The sequence below is a fragment of the Bison bison genome, unplaced genomic scaffold (genome assembly GCF_000754665.1).
Source record: "Bison bison bison isolate TAMUID 2011002044 unplaced genomic scaffold, Bison_UMD1.0 scf7180017864223, whole genome shotgun sequence".
NCBI classification, from domain to species: Eukaryota; Metazoa; Chordata; class Mammalia; order Artiodactyla; family Bovidae; genus Bison; species Bison bison.
The window spans coordinates 1,719,697-1,743,373 of NW_011494795.1; the positions used below are offsets into that span (position 1 = coordinate 1,719,697).

The window sequence follows — 23,677 nt, forward strand, 5'->3', positions numbered from 1 at the left end:
GCGGGTCGCCTGGTGAACCGCACCGGCGCACAGTTCGCTGGCACTGTCCTCCCCTCCCATGTCGGCGTCCCCACCTGTCACACGCCCTGGTCACACTCCAGTTGAAGTAGGACAGGATATCCAGGGACTGGAAAAGGAGGGTTAGCTGAGAGGTGACTCAAGGAGTTGGATTCTCCAACACCTGCCCCTTCAAGGCCATGAGCTCCCCTCCGGTGGCGCTTCTAGAAAACCGATGACAGACAGAACTACCTGCCCACGTCTTTGGGCACCCTCCCCAGGGAGCATGACGAGATGGCTGCCTAATTGCTGGGTGGCCTCTGATGGCTGTGACCCACTGAGACATGTCACCCGGCAGGTTCTCCAAGAGAAGCTGCAGGAGGCCCCAGCAGGACCAACCTGGCCACAGGTGAGGAAGGGCAGCTGCCAGCCTTCCTGATGGGGAGAGAAAGAAACTGAAAGCCAAGGGGCATCTGAACCATCCCGGCAGAGGTGCCCAAGGAAATCCCGGCCCACAGGCGGTCACAGCAGCCAGATGCACAACAGCCAGAGGTGAAACCGAAAGCCAGTGAGAACAGAGAGCCAGTGAGAGCGCGCTCTGCTCCGTGCTCCGTGGGACCTAAGTGGGAAGGAAATCCAAAAAAGAGGGGACACGAATACATGGGCATCCAGGTGGCACTATTGGTAAAGAACCTGCCAGTGCAGGAGACATCAGAGACTCAGGTTCGATCCCTGGGTCAGGAAGAGCCTCTGGAGGAGGAAATGGCAACCCACTCCAGTATTCTTGCCTGGAGAATCCCATGGACAGAGGAGCCTGGCAGGTTTGTGTCCATGGGGTCGCAAAGAGTCGGACACGACTGAAGCGACTTAACATGTACACGTATGTATACATATAGGTGATTCACTTTGGTGCACAGCAGAAACTAATACAACATCGTAAAGCAACTACACTCCAGTAAAAATTAACTTAAAAATGAAACAAACTTTAAGACTTCCCTGGTCTCTACTGGTCAAGGCTCCACGCTTCCAGCTCAGGGGGCACAGGTTCCACCCCTGGTCGGGGAACTAAGATGCCACATGCCGTGAGGCACGGCCAAAAATAAAGTGAAATAAACAAAGAAAGAAATTTCCTAAAATAAATGATCAAATGGTAATTAAAAACACACACACACATACAACGATGGCTAAAGGTGGAAACTCCCAAGTATCCATCAGCCATCAATGGAGGATGAGTAAACGATGAATCATTGCTCAGCTGTATAAAGCAATGACACACGCTACAATGTGGATGGACCCCGAAAACATGACGTCCTGCGGAAGAAGACAGACGCAAAAGACCGCATACTGCAGGAGTCCATGTACATGAAATACCTCGAGAAAGTCAATACACAGACACAGAAAGCCAGGAGGAGGTTGCCGGAGGTGGGGGCATGGTGGATGAGGACTGCCTGCTTCCTGGGTGTGAGTTTCCCTTCGAGGGTGAGGAAAGTGTGTAGGAGCGGGTTAGAGGCGGTGGTCTCACAACATCACAAATGTGCTAAATGCTTCTGAACTTGCACTTTAAAATGGTTCGTTGGGCACTCTATTTGGGACTTCATGTTGGAATGAAAAAAGGCCTGGGATTTGGTGGAGACATGCCCGCTCCACTGGTGCGTACGTTTTCGGGGAGCTCAGGCTCCATCTCCACTCTCATGCCTCCCTCGCCCATTCCTGCTCTGGTTCACGTGTTTGGCCATGACCATGGCCGAATACTCCTATGTGAAGTCCACCAAACTCGTGCCTAAGGGAACCAAGGCCAAGAGCAAGAAGAAAAAGAGCAAAGAGAAGAGAAAAAGAGAAGTGGATGAAGAATTGTTGGAATGTGGGGGACAGTAAAAAACTTTGGTGAGATTTCAGGAACCATAGCAACTGAAATGGATAAAGGAACCTAAATGGATAAAGGTTCCCTTGGGCATGAGTTTGGTGGACTTCACATAGGAGTATTCGGCCATGGTTGTGGCCAAACACGTGAACCGGAGCAGGAATGGGGGAGGGAGGCAGGAAAGTGGAGACGGAGCCCGAGATCCCCAAAAACATATGCACCAGTGGAGCGGGCACGTCTCCACCCAATCCCAGGCCTTTTTCCATCCCAACATGAAGTCCCAAATAGAGTGCCCAACGAACCATTTTAAAGTGCAAGTTCAGAAGTATGTCAAGTCCACTTGACAATGGACTTTTTACACTGGGAGCTTCACATAAAGAAGCTGATGAGGCCCTAGTCCTCCAGAGCAGTTTACAGCTGTCAAACAGTCTGATTCCAGAATTGCCCTGAAATCTGGCTATGGAAAATACCTAGGTATAAATTCAGATGGACTTCTTGTTGGGCGTTCAGATGCAATTGGACCTAGAGAGCAGTGAGAACCCATCTTTCAAGATGGGAAAATGGCTTTACTGGCCTCCAATGGCTGTTTTATTAGATGCAATGAAGCAGGTGATATAGAAGCAAAAAGTGAAATGGCAGGAGAAGAAGAAATGGTAAAGATCAGATCCTGTGCCAAAAGAGAAACCAAGAAAAAAGATGATATTCCAGAAGACAAAGGAAATGTCAGTGTGAAATCTGCTGCTGCTGCTGCTGCTAAGTCACTTCAGTCGTGTCTGACTCTGTGTGACCCCATAGACGGCAGCCCACCAGGCTCCCCTGTCCCTGGGATTCTCCAGGCAAGAACACTGGAGTGGGTTGCCATTTCCTTCTCCAATGCATGAAAGTGAAAAGTCAAAGTGAAGTCGCTCAGTCGTGTCCGACTCTTAGCGACCCCATGGACTGCAGCCTACCAGGCTCCTCCAGCCATGGGATTTTCCAGGCAAGAGTACTGGAGTGGGGTGTGAAATCAATTACCTAAAAAAATTCCAGAGCTTCCAGGACCACAAGCTTAATATAAGTAAAGAAGACAGTAAAATTCTGAAAAAGGCCCGGAAACATGGATTCTTGCATGAAACACTTCTGGACAGGAGAGCCAAATTGAAAGCTGATAGATACTGCAAATGACCAGGATTTTGTTTCTGTCTTTTCCTTTTGGTTTTTTTTTTCTGAATAATAAAATCAGTGTTTTTACAAGAATTAAAAAAAAAAAAAAAAGATTTGTTTTTTTAAGAAAGTTGTATACATTTTTGTGGGAAAATCTGCACAACATACAATGTACCAGGTTAGCCATCGCAAAGTATCTGGTTCAGGGGAAGGAAGTACATTCACGTTGTCATGCAACCACCACCACCACCACCATCCACCTCCAGAATTTTGTCATCTCCCCAAACTGAAACTCTGTCCTCATTAAACACTAGTTCCCCAGCCCCCTCCCTGGAAGGAAGGGGAGGAAGGAAGGAAGGAAGGGAAAAAAAAAAGAAGCCCACCAACCCATCTAGATCCCTTTCACAGTGACTGTTTTAGCCACGGACTGGATTTGGGTCAAGGTGACCACAGCTCCTTCGGAATCCACCCTTCACCCTCCACCGTCATCCCCAAGGATGCGACTCAGTAGGCAACAAGTCAAAATACAAATGTGCGCAGGACAGCTGCAGCCTGGGCGGACCTGTGAGATGCCGGTGGGAGAAAGCGCTGTCCTGGGCCTTAGACAACAGCTGGACGAACAACTCTCAAGTTGAAGTGCAGGAGAGAGGCGTCTGGGCTGCGGTTTCCTAAGTGTTCCAGAGCGGACGGCTCACTCCTGCTAATGGAACGGGCTGCGTCCGTTTCCTGGATTTCGCAAACGCGGGTAAAAACCCAGGAGAGAAGGCGCCCGCGCCCTCGCCAATCTCACCGGGTGCATTTGTGTGCTGAGCATTTGTGTGCTGAGTGTAACTTGGGGTTAATTATTGATGACGCGGCTCCAAATGAAGTGTTGGCGAGAGACCCGCTGCCTCTTCTAATTGCCAGGTTTCTGAGAAGAAGCTTCAGCCTGGAGGGATTTCATGATTAGAGTGAAAGGAAATAGGAAAAGCAAAGTGTGCTTTGGCCTGGTCCAAAAGAACAGAGCACTGAGAATTAACGGGGAGAATTAATTATTAATAACCAGAATATGAAAAGAGATGGGGGATGGTGAAGGAAAGATGGTTTCTCCCCGGCCCTCACCTGAATCTCCCACAACCAGAAACCAGGGGGAGCTGCCCACTGAGCTGGGCACTGGACGTGGAGCGGACTGATAGTTGATCCTGAGGATAAAACAGCATAAAGTTGCCTTCTGTCAGGAAATCTCAGAGCCCGGGGTCTAAGGTAGAGGGCCCGTCCCATGAAATCAGGTTGAACTTTGGTTTTCCAAAAACAGCACGTGGGACACCTATTAATTTCTAGTGCATCATCTAACGTTAAACAATGTTTTTCTATTGAAGTATAGTTGATTTACAGTATTGCGTTGATTTCTGCTGTACAGCAAATTAATTCAGTTATACAGATACATGCATTCCTATTTCAAATATTCTTTTCCGTTATGGTTTATCACAGGAGATGGAATAGTTCCTCGTGCCATACAGTAGGACCTTGTCGTTCATCCATTCTATAGACAATAGCGTACATCCGCTAGCCCCAGCCTTGCACTCCGTCCGCCCCCAGCCCCGCCCCCTTGACAACCGGAAGTCCATTCTCTGTGTCTGTGAGTCTGTTTTGTAGACAGGTTCATCCGTGTTATATTGTAGATTCCGCATATAAGTGATGTCATATGTTATTTGTCTTTCTCTTTCCGACCTACTTCACTTAGTATGATCATCCTTAATTGCACCCACGTGGCTGCCGGTGGCAGTATGTCGTTCTTTTCGTGGCTGAGTAGTGTATTCTGCTGATACGCGCACCATGTCTTCTCTGTCCATTCGTCGGTCGAGGGACCTTTAGATTGTCTCCACATCCTGACTATTGTGAATAGTGCGGCTATGAACAGAGGGGTACAGTATCTTTTTGAATTAAGAGTTTTGTCCAGACATATGCCCAGGAGTGGGATTGCTGGATCATATGATAATTCTCTCTTTAGTTTTCTGACTACTGTTTTCCATAGTGGCTGCACCAACTTGCGTGCCCACCAACGGTGTAGGAGGGTTCCCTTTTCTCCCCATCCTCTCTAGCATTTGTTAGTTGTAGAGTTTTTAATGATAGTCATTCTGATCGGTACGAGGTGGTACCTTATTATAGTTTTAATTTGCATTTCTCTGGTAATTAGCAATGTTGAGCATCTTTTCGTGTGTCTATTGGCCATCTGTATTTCTTCTTTAGACTTCTTCTATAGTCTATAGAGGTATTCTCATCTAACATCTTTGTAGCTATTTCTTACTTGGACAATGAGTATCCAGCCCTTGGATTGTCCACACCCTACAAGACCAGGAAAGAAGAAAAAAATAGAACAAAGGAAAGTGAAAGTGAAAGTCACTCAGTTTTGTCTAACTCTTTGCCACCCCATGCACTATACAGGCCATGGAATTCTCCAGGCCAGAATACTGGTGGGTAGCCTTTTCCTTCTCCAGGGGATCTTCCCAACCCAGGGATGGAATCCAGGTCTCCCACATTGCAGGCGGATTCTTTACCAGCTGAACCACAAGGGAAGCCCAGAAGAAAGGAACCACCTTCCAAATAATCCCATTTTGCTACTTAGAGAAAATTTGGTAGGGGAAGAAATTACAATGATAGTAGCTAAAATGCACTTTGAAAGTTACCTGTTTACTTATGCATCATCCTTGTCCCCGGCCATCAATGACAACCAAGAGTTGACTTGTTTACCAGTCTAAATCCCAGGTACTCTTCCCTGGAAGCAAGAAGTGGCGAATCAGGATGTGGTGAGAAGTCCCGTGGCAAAGACACAAGCTGTAACTCAGTTGCTGGAGGATTTTTTTTCGTCTGCATCCCACCAGGCAGGTCTGAGTGCCTGTTACCTTGGAGGCACATTTTACTTCTTCACCTTTCCCTCCACACACCTCAGCAAGAACTATCCACTGAGGTGTGGAATTTAATAATAGGCACACCTAGTTAGAGACACTGCGTTTGCCTGTCCCAGATCATTGAAAACAAGGTGTCTCCTGAACCTGCCTGCCAATGCGGGAGATTCGGGTTCGATTCCTGGGTTGGGGAGATGCCCTGGAGAAGGAAATGGCACCCCACTCCAGTATTCTGGTCTGGAAAATTCCATGAACAGAGGAGCCTGGCGGGCTACAGTCCATGGGGTGGCAAAGAGTCAGACACGACCTGAGCGTACATGCATGGTACACACAGGTGGTGATGGGTGCTCACCACCACTGAACTGTACATTTAAGGATGATTCAAATGACGGATTTTGTTATGTGTATTTTTACCACAATAAAAACACAGGATAAAAAATTATTGTATATGATGTGATCCTAACCACATAAGAAAGTTACATGTAAAATATTCTGAACAAAATAGACCAAAATAGTAACAGTGGTTGCCTTTTGATAAGAGATAGATGACTTTCATTCTCCTGTCTCTATTTTTCTGTTATATTCTGTATACTCTACTATGTGGGTGTTTATTGTCATATTCAGGAAAAGATAAACTTGAATTTTTAGATGCAGCCTAATAGAACAAAGGGAGAATTGGAATTTCCAATGTAGTTTTCTCCACAATTTGCTCACAAACATAGCAACCTACCCTCCACCTTCTTTCCAGAGATGAGAAATTTGTCTGTAAAACAACTTTAAAACCCAGTATTTCAGAAGGAAAAAAAATATTGGAAATAAAGTCCACGTGTGTTTAAGTGTCTTTATTTGTCTTGATTTCGCTTAACCTGTTCTTTTTTTCCTTGGATCCCCCATGAACTTAGAAGACACAGCCACAGTGCAGCTGAGATTTTGCCTTTGCTAGTAAGTTAGTTTATGAATGTTATAAATATAACTGATTTGTAAGGGAGAAAGCACATTCTTGGCAAAAACCAAATGTCTCTTAAGATGGGCTTAATTAAAACAAAATACTCTTTAAATAGAATACCTCATCAGAATGCATGAAAATTTGAGAAGTTGAACATGACAAAGTAGGCTTAACGATATAAGATCATTTAAAGCAAAACATTCTTCTTTGTAAGAGTCCCAAAATATGTCTAAGGGTGCACGAAAAGTCAAGACTGCAGAACAAAGACTCTGTGTTTGAAATTTTAATGTGCACATTAAAAAAAGCCAAGAAATACGACCATAATCTGGGTGAGATTAGACAAAACCAGGAAGGTGATAAAATAGCAGAAGGAAGTGCCTTTCAACAGAAGAATTCTAGGCTTTATGCATGAGACCTCAGCTCTAAAAACGACAGTGGCAAGCAGCCACAGTCAAGGCAAAACTCCATGGTTAAAAGACAAAGGGCATTTAAAAAGTTATTTCCATTTTCCTCCTCTGAAAAGGCTTTTTTCATTTGTTTGGTTGACTATGAAATTTTATTAAATTTCCCAAATGGTCTTACCACGTACCGTGTAAGTAACCAGCAACGAAGGTCTCCTGATATGAATTTCTGAAACAGCTATGATTTGAAGGTACACCTAAGTACAGCCTCATACTCCAAAGGGTCAGTGAAAAACAACCTCTGAAGACCGATGGTCCTTACAATGGATTTGCCAAAAAGCAAGCATCCCGTTTTAAGCTCAAGGTTCTATCTGTTTCATTTGCCAACACTTAAAAGGTGCATGTTGGGGAGATGCTGGGTGGTCGGGTCCCATGGGGCAAATGTTTATTTGTCAATAGGGACCTTTGAATGCCTGGATCTGCTCACCTGGCCTCACGCACCCAGCGTCCCCAGCCAAATCCTTGTTTTCATTGCTGACCCACCTAAAAGCTGCTGTGTGGTTGAAAAGCACAGGCCTGGGACTTCCCTGGTGGTCCAGAATCCACCTTGCAATGCTGGGAACTGGGGTTTGATCCCTGGTCGGGGAACTAAGATCCCACCTGCCACAGAGCGACTAAGCCTGCCTGCCCCAACTACTGAGCCCAAGCACTGCAGCTAGAGTCTATGCACTGCAGCAAGAAGACCCCACGTGACACAGTGAAGACCCCATGTGCCTCAGCGAAGGCTTGACACCGCCAGAGAAAGAAAGTGCATTTCCATTGCAGGGGCTGTGAGTTCGATCCCTGGTCGGAGAACTAAAATCTCATAAGCTATGTGGTGCACCCGAAAAATAGGGGGAAAAAAAACACTTAATTTTTCCATTTCCAATTAAATGACTAATTTAAGAATATACCATCTTTTTACCTTTCTATCTGGAATCCTCAGGGCCTGGAGTGTTTGAAGGTGATTTTTTCATGGATGGGTGGACTCAGAATACTTACATGTTTCCCAAGTAAAGAACCTACTTTCATTTCTAAAAATACCATATGCTCTGAGCTCCATCACATTCTTTTTTTTTTTTTCCCCAGGCAGGATCAAGAGTGGGCTGGGATAAAGTGAGGTAAAGCACCTCCTGACTGTGACTTACATTTCCCCACACCATGAGTCTTTTAATGTAGTGATTAATCGCCCCAGACTTTGATGAGAGGTGCCTGAGAGTCATTACTTGGGTAAGGATTGGGAAAGGGGATTGGGTCACGTTTGTGTTTTGGAAAGATGTGTGTGGGAGGAGGGAGGTTTGGAGGGTTAAGACAGGAGGCAGAAAAACAAGTTTGGAATTTGATGCAGATCAAAGACAAAGGCCTAGTGGTAAAGAACCCAACTGCCAATGCAGGAGAGGTAAGAGATGCGGATCCGATCCCGGGCTCAGGAAGATCCCCTGGAGGAGCGCATGGCAACCCACTCCAGTATTCTTGCCTGGAGAATCCCCTGAACAGAGGAGCCTGGCGGACTATGGTCCGTAGCGCAGAGTCAGACGTGACTGAAGCAATTTAGCAGCAGCAGCAGCAAAGATGAGGGCACAAGCTCAGATGGCAGGAGTGGAGATGGACAGGGAGGAGTGGGCAGATTCAGATATAAAAGGAGATAAAGGGACTTCCCTGGTGGTCCCGTGGTTAAGAATCCACCTTGCAATTCAGGGGATTCGGGTTCGATCTCTGGTCAGGAAACTAAAATTCCATGTGCCATAGAGCAGCTAAGCCTGTGCACTCCGGGGCCCAGGCACTCTGGGGCCCGTGTGCCACAGCGAGGATCCAGCATGCCGCAACTAAGACCCAACGCAGCCAAATAAATAAAGGGGCCAGGTGGTTCAGTCCCTGGTCAGGGAACTAAGATCCCACAAGTCACATGGTGTGGCTCCCCACCAAGAAATGTTATGCTGATGGAGGACCCGACAGGAATGCAGACTGTCACTGCAGAGCCACGAGTCTGATCAAAACTCTGTCATCTGAAAATATCACGCTCTGTGAAAGAAGCCAGACACGAGAGGTCATGACATAGTTCCATTTATCTGTGAAATGCTGGCAGATGCGCAGAGGTAGAAAACAGGCTGTGCAGAGGAGGGAATGAGCCTGGGGTTTCCTCCTGGGCTGATGAAAACGTCTGGAGCTAGACAGTAGTGACGGTCGCCCAGTATTCCGAATGTGCTAAGTGGCCACTAATGGTCAATTTCATGTCATGTCTTACGAGCGAAAAAAAAACGATCATCTCGTTTCCATAAAGGGAAAAAAAAGGGATAAATTGGACCTCATTAAAACTAAAGAGATTTGATCTACAGAAGACGTGATAAGGGGATGAAAAGACACATCACAGACTGGGAGAGATTATTTGCAAATCACATAGCCAACAAAGCACTCGTACTGAGAATACATAAGAAATTTTCAAAACTCAACAGTAAAAAAGAACAAGTGGGCCACTTGGATCCAGTGGAAAAAGCGTGGAGGAGAAGTGCCTTTCCATGGCTCTCTTTAACAAGAAGTCCGTGCGATTATCTGACGATGTCTGTGTCCCCTCTTAGAGCTCAGAAAGCAGGGACGTGGCCTGGTTTTGCTCACCATGCGTCCTGTGTCTGGCTCAGGGCCCAGCACATAGTAAAAGCAGAATAAATATGAATGAATGAATGGGCAGGCACCTGGACAAAGTGCTGGCCAAATGGACCTAGAACCTCTAACGCATGACGGCTGGAGAGCCTTAGAACACAGCCCCCCAGCAACAGCAATGGGCAAAGAGGAGCGCATTCATGCACTCATTCACTCAGTAAGTACCTACTGTGTACCAGGCTCTGTTTTAGGCAGAGCCTAAATACATCCTAATACATCCTAAATACAACCTAAATACATCCACGGTCGAAACAGACAACAATTCCTACACTTGTGGAACATAACTTCACACTAAACGAGAAGATAACGAGGCATTATTCGCAACAGCCGAAAAACGGACACAACTCTTGTCCACAGACGGATGATAAATGGATAAACAGAATGCATCCCTCCACACAACGGAATGCTCTTCAGCTTTAGAAAGAAAGGAGCTTCTGGCACCCGCTACAACGCAGGTGAACCATGAGGACGTGATGCTGAGTGAAATAAACCAGACACGAAAGGACAGATACTGTGTGATCCCACTTCTATGAAGTCCCTGGAGGACATATTCATGGGGACAGAAAGTAGAAGAGTGGGCGCCACGGGCTGCAGAGGGGGCGGTGAACCGGGAGTGAGTGTTTAAGGGGAGCAGAGCTTCAGTTGGGGAAGATGAAATGAGTTCTGGAGATGAGGGCGGTGATGGGTGCCTAACAGTGTGAATGTCCTTAATGCCCCTGAACTGGACGCTTAAAACTGGTTAAAATGGTAAAACTTTATATTAGGTGTATTTTACCACAACTTAAAACGTCCTGATAATAAGGCCTGTGGAGAAACGAAATTTGTGAATAGAGATCACCATTTGAAGGAGAGCAGTCAGAGTCCTGTTCATCCTTCAATTCATATTCAATTGATAGGAGGATTTTTAGCTGCTCTGGAGAGATACAATGATGTTACCAATGACTGAGGGGGAAGAATATTAGTGCCAAGGTCATGTAAGGGACCTCCCTGGCAGTCCAGTGGTTAGGACTCTGCTCTCACTGCCGTGATTGGGTGGGTGGGGGTGGGGGGGCCCTGGGTTTGATCCCTGACTGGGGGAATTAAGATCCCATAGGCTGCAAATCAGGCCAAATAAAAGAAAACAAAAAGATCACTTAATGGATCTCCTTCTGTTATCGAAAATAGAGGGAGGAGAATATTCTGAATACAGTATCCAAGAGCCTTAGGGTCTTCCCGGCCATCGTGGGTTAGGACTGGCACTCTCCCTGCAGAGGGCACGAATTCGATCCCTGGTCAGAGAACCAAGAAGAACCAAGTCCCACGCCATGCAGGGGCTTATTAAAAATTGGGGCATTAAAAAAAAAAGCTACATTTACAGTACTGAAACATTCTTTCCCAAGCCTTTCTGTTGGCAATAAGCATAAACTAGAAATGGCACCCCACTCCAGTGTTCTTGCCTGGAGAATCCCAGGGACGGGGAGCCTGATGGGCTGCCGTCTGTGGGGTCACACAGAGTCGGACACGACTGAAGTGACTTAGCAGCAGCAGCAGCAGATCGTACCACTGACTCATCTTGATAAACATACTATACTTAAAGTAAAGGATCAAATCTGTTTTTTTTTAAGGAACAAAGACTTGGAGGGGGAGAGGAAATGGGAGTCACCATGGGGGGAGTGTGGGGGGAGTAGCTCAAAGAAGGAGGCTCTGAGGAGGGACAAGGAGGGTGCGGAGGCTGGGATCAGCCAGGAGGCGGGGAGGAGGTCAGGAGAGAACAGGACGCCGGTGACATGGAGCCACGGAGGCACTGCTGGGACTTCGAGAAGTGAAAGTGTTAGTCACTCTGCAACCCCGTGGACTGTAGCCCACCAGGCCCCTCTGTCCATGGGGATTCTCCAGGCAAGAATACTGGAGTGGGTTGCCTTTCTCCTCTCCAGGGGATCTTCCCGACCCAAGGATGGAACCCGGGTCTCCAGCATTACCAGCAGATTCTTTACCATCGGAGGCACCAGGGAAGCCCTGGGGCATCGACTGTTCATCTAAATCAGGAGGAAAGGAAGAAGCTTTTGTGCAAAACGTAAGATCGGTTTCCACAAAGCGGCCGAGAAAAGAACCCAAAGCTGTGTTCCCGGGACTGGCTGTAGCTTGACGCCCAGGCCTGCTTCTTCCTGCTGCTTAATCCACGCCAGAGTCAAAGGCGTCTAGAAAAAAAAAACACTCGGGGAGAGGAGGGTGACAGGCTCTTAAGGAAACTTGAGAAAAACTTAACAGACCACTGGTCCACATGACTGATACCTCAGTTTCAAGCACGAGCTCCGTTAAACCTGGATGTTGTCTTGGCTCCTAAGAACAGCCGTGTGCTTCAGGATGATAAATCTCCAACGTAAATGAAACAAAATACAATGGGAACTTTCCTGGCTTTCAAGTGAATGCTTTCATTGTAGTTTTGAAGTTTCACATGTACAACTGAATTATTATGCAGATGTTAAAAAATAGGAGGTAGGTCTCTAACAGCCGTGAGAAAAGATGTCTAGGATACCTTATGAAATGGAAAAAAAAAGAAGCAAAGTAAAGCAGTTTGCATTCATCTCATTTTGGTTAAAAAAAAAAAAGTATTTACATGAATAGGTTTATAGTACCTGCAGAAGAAAAAAAATCCTCTGATATCAGTTAATATGGTTACATCTCTGCTAGAATATCAGAGAACTTTCACATTCTATATTATATATTTCAGAAGTGCTGGAAGTTTAAAAATAATGAACATCCATGACCTCTGTGATCAGGAAGGAAAATAAAGATGTTTTCAATGGAATATCTAGAATACATAAATGTCCATCAAAATTCAACAGTAAAAAACACTCTATACAGAAAAACAAACAAGAAATCTAGGGAAATTACCCGGCGGTCCAGTGCTTAGGACTCGGCACTTTTACTTCTGTGATTCAATCCCTAATCAGGGAATGAAGATCCACAAGCCTTGAAGTATGGCACCACCACCCCCCCAAAAAAAGGAAAAAGAAATCTAATTTTTAAATGGACAAAAAAATACATAGATATTTCAACAAAAAGTGTAGAGATGCCAAGCACATGAAAAGATGTTCAACATCATTAGTCACTGAGGAAATGCAAATGAAGAACACAATGAAGTATCACTATGTATGTGTCAGAATGGCTAAAATTAAAAATAGTGACAATACCAAATGCTGGTGATGATGTGGAGAAGCCAGATCACACATCCATGGCTGGTGGGAATGGGAAATGAGACAGCCACTTTGGGAACCAGTCTGGAGGTTTCTTACACAACTAAATATGTTCTTTCCATATGACCCAGCAATTGCGCTCCTGGGCATTCATCCCAGCAGAATGGAAATCTATGCTCATACACAACCTGTGCATGAATGTTCATAGCAGCTCTACTTGTAACAACCTGAAGTGGAAACAACAAAAGCGTCCGAGAACAGGTGAATGGTTACACAAGCTGCGATGTATGATTCTGTCATAGGGACAGAAAACAGATTAGAACTAGGGGTTGCCCACCCATGGTGGGGCAAGAAGACAAGTAAGTAAGGCAGAAAGAGATAGCTTATCACGCAGACCCCTTGTGCTGATAGGACAATTCTGTGTCTTAATCGTGACGCTGTTTACATGAATCAACATGTGTGATAAAATTGCATACAGGCACATACACACACACACGTGCACACACAAGTAAAACTAGTGAAATCTAAATTGGTTCTGTAGATTATATCAATTGAGTTTCCCAGTTATTACACCTCATGTCTACTATCTACATGTATGTTACTATCTGTATAGAAAAATATATTACGATAGTCATGCAAGGTATCACCATTGGACAAAACTGTTTGAAGAGCACATTCCTATACATTTTGGCAACTTCCTGTGAAATCTAGAATTATTACTTGTTCAAAGTTTAAAAAAAAAAAAAACCTCATATGGGGGGACTTCCTGGGTAGTCCAGTGGTTAAAAACGCCACGTTCCCAGTGCCAAGCGGCTTGGATCTGATCCCTGGTCAGGGAACTAGATCCCACCTGCCACAGGTCAGAGTTCGCATACAACAACTCAGACCCATCGCAGCCAAATAAATAAATATTTTTTTAAAAAACTCATATGGAGACAGATAATGAAATTCCTCTGCATTAACAAAACCTACTTTCATCAAAAATTTTTAAATATTTCTTCCATTTTCATTTAACCTATATTTTATGGGGGTGAATTCTTTGGGACTTTATTGAACTGTTTTAAACATGTCTTTCAACTTGGGTCCAAAAAAAAGTTCTCCATCCTTCAATCTGATGGATTAATAAAAATAAGATAACTCTGGACATCTGTATTTATCACCGTTTCAGAAAGTGCAGTCTATAAACCACCTGGGATGAATGAAAAGATGCAGATTGCAGGGCCTCCCCAATTCTTCTAAATCGAGCTCTCCTGGGATAGGATCTGGCAGTCTGCACTTATTATTTCCAGTGATTCTTTTTTTTTGGACATGCTATGCAGCATCGGGATCTTAGTTCTCCAACCAAGAATTGAACCTCTGCCCACTGGCTTGGGAGAGAGGAGTCTTAACCACTGGACCACCCAGGGAAGTCTCAATGGACTTTCTTTAACTTGAATTTGGGGGGATGGGTCTCTGGGTCAAGTTTATGCTCTTAATCGTTGATGAAGGTGAGTTTTCTAGTTTTTAGAAAGGAAGAAAGAAAGAGAAAAAAGAAATCTTGGTTCTAGAAAGGAGCTCACTGCTCACCGGCGTGCACAGCAATCCTCGGTCTCTCCTTCCTTCTCACCCCAGCGAGCGTCTTGAACAGAAGCAGCGCCCGTCTTTCCCGGACTCAAGCAATTCAACAAGCAGCTATTTTGGCTAATCTTTCAGATTAGTCTTCTTAACTGCCAGAAAAACGGCGCCTTAAAAAGGAAATGTTTCTGCCTAAGAACTTATAACCAGTTGAAAATAGTCATGATCATTTAAAAAAATAATGCTGCATAAGTACCCACACGATTTACCTCAAACGCTGGTCCAGCCAGCTAAAAATAACCTCTAAACAAATACAAAACCTGGACGAGGCCCCGTGGAAGAAGCAGAGCCAACAGATTCTTCAGAAGTGAGGCTGGAGGACTGACCAGCTCTCAGCTTAGTCTGATCTGGTGCGAAGATCAAAGGCTGGCGATGGACTAAAGACGGCGCAACAAAAGCAGAGATAAACAAACGGGCCTCCGCTAACTCCAGAGCTCCTGCCCAGCAAGTGAGAGCATCCATGAAATGAAAAGTGTTAGCCACTCAGTCATGTCCGACTCTTTGCGACCCCTTGGACTGTAGCCCACCAGGCTTCTCTCTCCACGGGGTTCTCCAGGCAAGATTACTGGAGTGGGTTGCCATGCCCTCCTCCAGGGGCTCTTCCTAACCCAGAGATCAAACCCAGGTCTCCTCCACTGCAGGCAGATTCTTTACCATCTGAGCCACCAGGAAAATGAAATGAAAAAGCAACCTCCAAAATGGGAGAAAATAGTTGCAATCAGCCACTTGATAAGGGCTTAACATCCAAAAGATACAAAGAACTCTCACAACTCAATAGAGTTAAAAAAAAAAAAAAATCTGATTTAAAACTGGGCACGAGAACCGAATATACGTTTTTCCAAGGAAGACATGCAAATGACCCCCGGGTACATAAAGAGGCTCAGCATCACTCAGCGTCAGGGAAATGCAAATCAAAACCACAATGAGCTATCACCACACATCTGTTAGGATGGTGATGATCAGAAAGGCAGGAGATAACAAGCGTTGGTGAGGACGTGGAGAAAAGGGAACCTTTGTGCAATGTTAGTGGAAATGTAAATCGGTGCAGCCGCTAGGAAAAACAGCTTGGAGATTCCTCAAGAATTAAAAATAGAGCTGCCAAATGATCCAGAATTCCAACTCTGGGTATAGAGCCAAAGGACATTTAAAAAAGGATATTGGAACTGCCATGTTCATAGCAGCATTATTCACCATGGCCAAGACAAAGAAACAGCCTAGGTGTCCATCACAGATAAATGGCTTCAGAAGATGCGGGGCATAAGGAATGGGATATTATTCAGCCGTGAGAAAGAAGGAAACCCTGTCATTTGTTAGAACACGATGGACCCTGGGGCTTCCCAGGTGGCTCAGCGGTAAAGAATCCGTCGGCCAGCGCAGGAGACACGGGTTCAACCCCCGGATCCAGCAGATTCCCCTGGAGAAGGAAATGGCAACCCACTCCGGTATTCTTGCCTGGGAAATCCCATGGACAGAGGAGCCTGGCAGGCTACCGTTCGTGGGGGCGCAAAGAGTCGGATACAAGTGAGTGATTGACCTCACACAGATGGACCTTGAGGGCACAATGTTAAGTGAAATAAGCCAGACAGAGAAAGACAAATACAAATATGGTATCACTTATATGTGGACTCTAAAAAAAAAAAAGTCAAACTCATAGAGATAGAAAGTGAAGTGGTTGCCGGGGGTTGGGGGATGGGGAAAATGGGGAATCTCCCCGTGGGTCTCCATAGCAACCAGGAGGGAGGTGACAGCTTGGGCCCTTTTGTGACACCCTCTAGGAAGCAGGGAACAATCCTTGCAGGCACTCTTTCCTCTGAGAGGCAGAGGCTCAGAAGGGGGGGCCCCAGGTCTGCAGACCTACAGGTGATAGGTGTCCGCCTCGTATGGGACTGCTACAGCCGAAGACCAGAGACTGGGCTGTTTAAACCGACATCTATTTCTCATGGATACAGAGGCTGGAGTCTAAGGTCAAGAAGACCTGACTTTTGGTGAGGGCCCTCTTCCCGGCTCATAGACAGCCAGCTTACAGATGGTCACCTTCTTGCTGTGTCCTCCCAAGTCGGAGAGAGAGAGAGGCGGGGGAGGGGTGAACTCCAGTTTCTTCCCCTTTAAAAAACCTTTTTATTTGGCTGTGCAAGTCTCAGTGGTGGCACGAGGGATGTGGGATCTTTAGTTGCGACATGTGGAATCTAGTTCTCTGACCAGGAATCAAACCCGGGCCCCTGCATTGGGAACATGGTATCTTAGCCACAGGACCACCAGGGGAGTCCCTCTTCCTCCTCTTATAAGCACACTAATCCTATCGTGGGGGTTGTACCTTCATGACCTCGTCTAAACTTAATTACCTCCCCAAGGAACCACCCCCAAATGCCACCTTGGGGGTTGGGCTTCAACACATGAATTTGGGGTACGCACAGTTCAGTCCGTAACAGATGGTTAAGGTCAGTGGCTGGGGAACCAGAGGGTGGGAAGGGTTTGGAGGCAACTCAAGTAAGAGAGTAAGAGAAAGACAGAGACAGAGGCAAAGACAGAGTAGAGACAGAGGCCGGGAGAGAGGTAGAGAAAGGCAGAGAGGGCTCCAAGAAAGAGAGGGCGCCTGGAGCCACTGGCCTCCTGATTGAGCCAGATGGCTCAAGATCCCAGAAACTGTTACTTCTCCATTCAAAAAAGATTTTTTTTACGTTTTTATTGTGGTAACATAGGTAACGTGACGTTTCCCATCTGTAAGCGTCCAGTTCAGGGGCTTTCAGTCCGTTCACCTTGCTGCTCAACCATCCACACGTCATCTGCAGAGCTCAGTCACCGACCCTAACTGAAACCCCACCCCATCAAATAGTGACTCCCCACCCCCGCAGCCCACCCCGTTTTCTCCTCCTTGCCAGCTTGTGTTTTCCTTTCCCCCCCCCAATAAACACAGTGACATCTTCAACACGACAAGCACTCCTGTTTGGGGGGGGGGCGGTGATGACGGGAAGTGGGGCAACTGTCTGATCTGATGGGGATCCAGTGGGGAATCTTGAGCAATCAGAGTCAGAATTGGAAAAAAAAAAAGCGCCAGGCTGCGACCACCAGGCAGGCTGGGTGCCCCTGAGGCCCAGATGGTCTGCAGGACCTGGGAACCTCGGGGAAAACACGGAGGCTGCAGCCAACCGGGAAGAAGCGAGACAGGGAGGGCTGACGAGACCCCTCCCCACCACTGGAGACGCCATCATCCTCACGCCAAGAGTCCCTGGTAATTTTCTGTCCAATTTGGTAGCAATACACCCACTTAACAGCAAATCCAATTACTGTGGCTTCCCCCCATTTGTCATCTTAAGTGGGGTTTTGCTTCCATTAGAACTTATAACAAATCACTTCAAGCAGCAGAGCAAAACCTGACTCTCCTCTCTTGTTCCCTGTTTTCACAGTTTTAGACACTGAGGGGCAGGGAAAAGGGCCTTGGGCTTCCCAGGTGGCACAAGTGGTAAAGAACCTGCCTGCCGATACAGGACACGTAAGAGGTGCAGGTTCGATCCCTGGGTCGGGAAGATCCCCTGGAGGAGGGCATGGCCATCCACTCCAGTATTTTTGCCTGGAGAATCCCATGGACAGAGGAGCCTGGCGGGCTACTGTCCATGGGGTCACAAACAGTTGGACATGACTGAATCAACAGCGGGCACACACAAGAAGGGTCTTTCTTGGGCAAATAGCTGAGGAAAGGAGGGCAAGGCTGGTGCTGGTGTTCAGGGCGGCAGCGGGAACTGGTCCTCAGCCACAGAGGGGAGGATGGACTTGGATGATGCAATGAGAGCTCAGGGGCCGCTGGGCGAGAGGGCTGCAGGCCAGGGCACAGGCGGGACCAGATTGTCAGCCTCTCTGCTTTTATAGGGCAGAGGCATCGGAGGGCTGGCTTCATCCGAGACTGGGGAGCTTTGGATCTCATGGATTGGAAGGACAAGGGGTGTAGGGGTGCTCCAGTCTCTGCCCAGGACAGGGAGGTGACATCCTGCTCCATCAGCCCAGAAACGGCATCTCAAACGAGTTGTCTGTTGCAAACTGCAGCTCCTGGCACAGGCCTGCCGGCTTCCCGCAGGGGCTCGGCAAGCCTCCGTGAACCAGTTAGCTGGGCTGAGCGGAGGCTCCTGTGTTAGAAGCAGCAGTCCCCATCCAGGGCACTGGCCAGGGAGTGAACAGGGGTCTGAGAGCCACTTCCGGGATGTCCCCCAGCCCCTGGGAGATTCCTCAGCACTCACAGGCAGTTTGGTCTGAGAGTCACTTTTCTCCCCAACCCACGGATAGACAGAACAACTCCTGTCTTGCTCATCCTTAGAACCTGACGCGTAGCTGGGAGGCACTGAAGACCTTCGCTTCTTACTGCCAATCCCGGAAAACCAGTATCCCTGTTATCACACACCTCGAGCCTTGGCCCGCCGGCTTCCGTCTGTTGCACCAAGTTCTCCATCACCCATTGGGTCAAGGAGCCAAACTCTGTCTGCGCTAATCGCTGGAGGCTCTGCGCGCATTCCCTGAGATGCCCTCACCACTTTCATGAGTCCCACCAAGCCCAGGACAGAGTTCAGGCAGATGGAGGGGGTGACGACTCATACTCGACCACACGTTGTTCATGACATCTAACCATCCGGGATCGCCCAGATCCAGGCCGTCTATTGTGCTGTGTAATTTCGAAGAGACGCCGTGTTTTCGGACTGAAGAAAGCAGGCTTAGAGTAAGTGCCCCGAAACGGTCTATGGTGAAACAGAAGAGGAATGTCCCTCCCAGCACACCTCTCGGGGACCCAGCCGGCCTGGCAGGAAAGCATTCACTTCCTGCCTATGATCGAGAGATGCATTATGTCACAGGGGGGAGAACTTCCAAATCCTATTTTTAGAGGTGATGAGGGGGAGGCTGAGTCCAGCCTGGAGCTGGAAGGGGCCCAAGGTCTAGGGGGCAACGGCTTCCGAGACCCGCCTCCATGCCTGACGCTGTCCTCTCTCACGTTCCGAGTCCCCACGTGGCTCTGCAGGGGGGCGGTACAGGATGTTCCCATGAATCGTCTGGAGCCCAGTGAACTCGAGCACCAAGGTCGCGCTTTCAACCCAAGTCTGACCTGTAGCACACGCCCCTCTCCTACAGACCCAGGCTGGGTGACGGTTTCCAGAGGTGCAAGACTGAAAGAGACTTCAAGACCCACGGCCACTGGACAATAAAATGCTTGGAATTCAGCACAGAAAGGTCGGGGGGGAGGTCCTTCATTCTAAAATAGTTTTACTCTGATTTGAAAAGATTCATGCACCCCAGGGTTCACAGAAGCATTATTTACAATAACCAAGACATGGAAGCAGCCTGACCAGATGAATGGATCAAGAAGATGTGGTACACACACACAGTGGAGTATTATCCAGCCACAAGAAGGAAGGAAATAATGCCATCTGAAGCAACGTGGATGGACCCAGAGATTATTACACGAAGTGAAGTCAGACAGAGAAAGACAAATACCATGATCCATCACCTACATGTGGAATCTAAAAAAATGATACAAATGACTTTATTTACAAGATAGAAATAGACTCAGACACAGAAAACAAATGCATGGTTACCAAAGGGAAAAGGGAGGAAGGGATAATAGTAGGAGCTTGGGATTAACAGATGCTAACTATTGTGTATAACATAGAGAAATAACAAGATCCTATTGTATAGCACAGGGACCTGTATTCAATATCCTGTAATAAGTCATAATAGAAAAGAATATGAAAAAGAATATATATTATATACAGAGAGATAAATATAATAGGTATGACAGATAAATAGATAGCTATAGAGAGAGACAGCTTAGTCAGTTCAGTCATATCCGAATCTTTGCGATCCGATGCACTACTGCCCACCAGGTTCCTCTGTCCATGGGATTTTCCAAGCAAGAATACTGAAGTGGATTCCATGCCCTCCTCCAGGGGTACTTCCCGACCCAGGGATCGAACCCATGTCTCTTACATCTCTGGCACTGGCAGACAATTCTTTACCACTAGCGCCATCTGGGAAATGCCATCTGATCAGACCCGCATCTGCCTGCGTCTCCTTCTTTGCAAGCGGATTCTTCACCCAACAAGCCACCTGGGAAGCCCCTAGATACAGTAACACATAAATATATATATATATAATTTAATCATGCTGTACACCTGAAACTAACACAATACTGGAAATCAACTATACTTCAATTTTTAAATTATTAAAAAAAAAATTAAACACAGGGAGCCTAGCCTGGTGCTCTGTGATGACTTAGAGGGGTGGTGTGGGGGAGGGGAAGGAGGTTCAAGAGGGAGGGGATATATGTATAATAATTATGGTCAATTCATGCTGTTGTATGGCAAAAACCAACAGAATATTGTAAAGCAATTTTCCTTCAATTAAAAAATAAATTTGCTTTAAAAATTTTTAAATAATTTAAAATATTCAAAATCATAGAAAATAAAGACAAAGAGGTAATGCTAGTCTCCGTCACGGGAGGCCTTACTGGCACCTGGTGCTTGTTCAACTTCCATGTGTTTCATTCAGAGAGAATGAGGACAGTCTTGTTACGAAGGTCAACTCTGTGTCAGCTTGACTGGGCCCAGGGACACCCGCCCAGAGAGCCGGTGAGACATTATTTCTGGGTGTATCTCTGAGGGTGTTTCTGGAAGGGATTAGCATTTGAATCGTTAGACTGAGTAAAGATGGGCTGAAACTGGGCTGGCATCACCCAATCCACTGAGGGTCCGGACAGGAAATGAAAAGGACAGAGGAAGCCTCTTCTGTCCCCTTCTTGAGCTGGAACATCCATCGTGTCCTGCCCTTCGACATCGGAGCTCCAACTTCTGGTCCAAGAGTGTTAAGCCACCCACTGTCCCAGTTCTCCAGCTCATGGATGGCATGTTGTTGTTCAGTCGCCAAGTTGTGTCTGATTCGCTGCCACCCTATGGACTGGCCCTGTCCTTCACTATCTCCCGGAGCATGCTCAAACTCATGTCCAGAGTCGGTGATGCCATCCAACCATCTCATCCTCTGTCGTCTCCTTCTCCTCCTGCCTTCAATCTTTCCCAGCATCAGGGTCTGTTTCAATGAGTCAGCTCTTCATATCAGGTGGCCAAATATGGATGGCATATCATAACATATCTCAGCCTCCATCATTTTTTGGGGGGGACTATTTTTTCATTTATTTATTGGCTGCCCCAGGTCTTAGTTGAGGCACATAGCCTCTTCGATCTCAGTTGCAACATGTAGGATCTTTTAATTACAGCATGTGGGATCTAGTTCCCTGACCAGGGATCGAACCGGGGACCCCTGCATTGGGAGTGCAGTGTCTTAGCCACTGGACCACCAGGGAAGTTCCTCAGCCTCCATAATTGCCTGAGCCAATTCCCATAATAAACCTCTTCTGTATCCATGAATAGCCTACTGGTTCTGTTTTCTGTGGAGAACCCTGACTGATACACTCGTGAATAAGATTAAAAGGCAAAGCCTAAGACAATCCCTTTCTGTAGAGCAAACACTTACAGGAAACCATGTGCAAACTCGTGATCTTTTTTCCCCCACTTCAGGAGAATGGGGTTTTTGTCTTACACAGATGGGTGTTAAAAGTAAAAAAAAAAGTCACACACCATATCATAGTAAAGATCTTGAAGAAGCAGAATTGTCACATGTCTGTCTGTAACAGATTGTCCAGCAGAACTTTCCGTGACGGTGGAAATGCTCGTTCTCTGCACTGCCCGAAGCAGTGGCCACAAGTCCCTCTAGCCATCAAGCCCTTGAAAGGTGGCTATCGTGAGTGAAAACTGAATTTTAGATTTTTTATATTTCAGGTAAAATTTAAGAATATTTCCTAATTTTCCTTGTTATACCTTCTTAGATACGCCCATCATTTAAAAGTGGACATTTAGGAGAAGGAAATGGCAACCTACTCCAGTATTCTTGCCTAGAGAATCCTGTGGACAGAGGAGCCTGGTGGGCTGCTGTCCATAGGGCTGCATAGAGTCGGACACAACGGAAGCGACTTAGCATGCATGCCTTGGAGAAGGAAATGGCAACCCACTCCAGTGTTCTTGCCTGGAGAATCCCAGGGACGGAGGAGCCTGGTGGGCTGCCGTCTATGGGGTTGCACAGAGTCGGACATGACTGAAGCGAATCAGCTGTAGCAACATCAGTACCACAAAGTGAAAATATAGGTCACTAACTACAAACCACCAAAGGGTTCCATTTCCACTTAAACCAAGGTCATACACTTTGTCTGAACTTTTTTTTTTTTTATCTTCATTCACATCTTGGTAGTTTTCCCTGCTTTCCAATAAAGTTTTTCTATGAGGGCAAAATAAATAAATAAATAAAAGTGGACATTTCCAAATACATGGGTTTTTAAAGTATCTTTGATATGAACTTCTCACCTTGATATTAATTTCTCATTTAAATGCCTTCTTCTCTGCAATCACCCTCTGTGTTTTTTCAGTCTTGTAACTTTGAGGCTTTCAATGGCTAAGTCAAAGATCTCTCTTGGTAAACGTCACACTGCACTTGAAAATACGTGTATTTTGAAATATATTTTGATATTAATTTCTACCATAATTGCATAGTGATGAGAGAACACAGTCTGTATGATTTCAATACCTTTAGATTATGAGATTTTTGCACTTTATGTCCTTGGATATGTTCCAGTGTGCCCAAGTTTAAAGTCTATGGGAAGTTGAATAGAATTTGTATTCTACTGCTGTGTGAAAATCGTATAAATCTTAATTACGTTGAATTGGTTCATGGTGCTTTTCAGGTCTGCTGTATCCTTTCTACTTTTTTATTTTTTATTGAAGGATAATTGCTTTTCAGAATTTTGCGGTTTTCTGTCAAACCTCAACATGAATCAGCCATAGGTATACACATCCCCTCCCTTTTGAACTCCCTCCCACCTCCCTCCCCATCTCACCCCTCTAGGTTGATACAGAGCCCGTTTGAGTTTCCTGGAC

At 46.3% G+C, this 23,677-nt stretch overlaps 1 non-coding gene and 1 pseudogene across 1 annotated transcript; one reads left to right on the top strand and one right to left on the bottom strand.

The window, feature by feature from the left end:
- The first annotated feature begins 1,737 nt into the window (after window positions 1–1,737).
- Window positions 1,738–3,022, top strand: LOC104992774 (annotated as a pseudogene).
- Window positions 3,023–21,980: 18,958 nt separating this feature from the next.
- On the bottom strand, window positions 21,981–22,053 carry TRNAG-CCC. Its single transcript has one exon. It is a non-coding gene; the product is annotated as a tRNA-Gly (tRNA).
- Window positions 22,054–23,677: the final 1,624 nt, after the last annotated feature.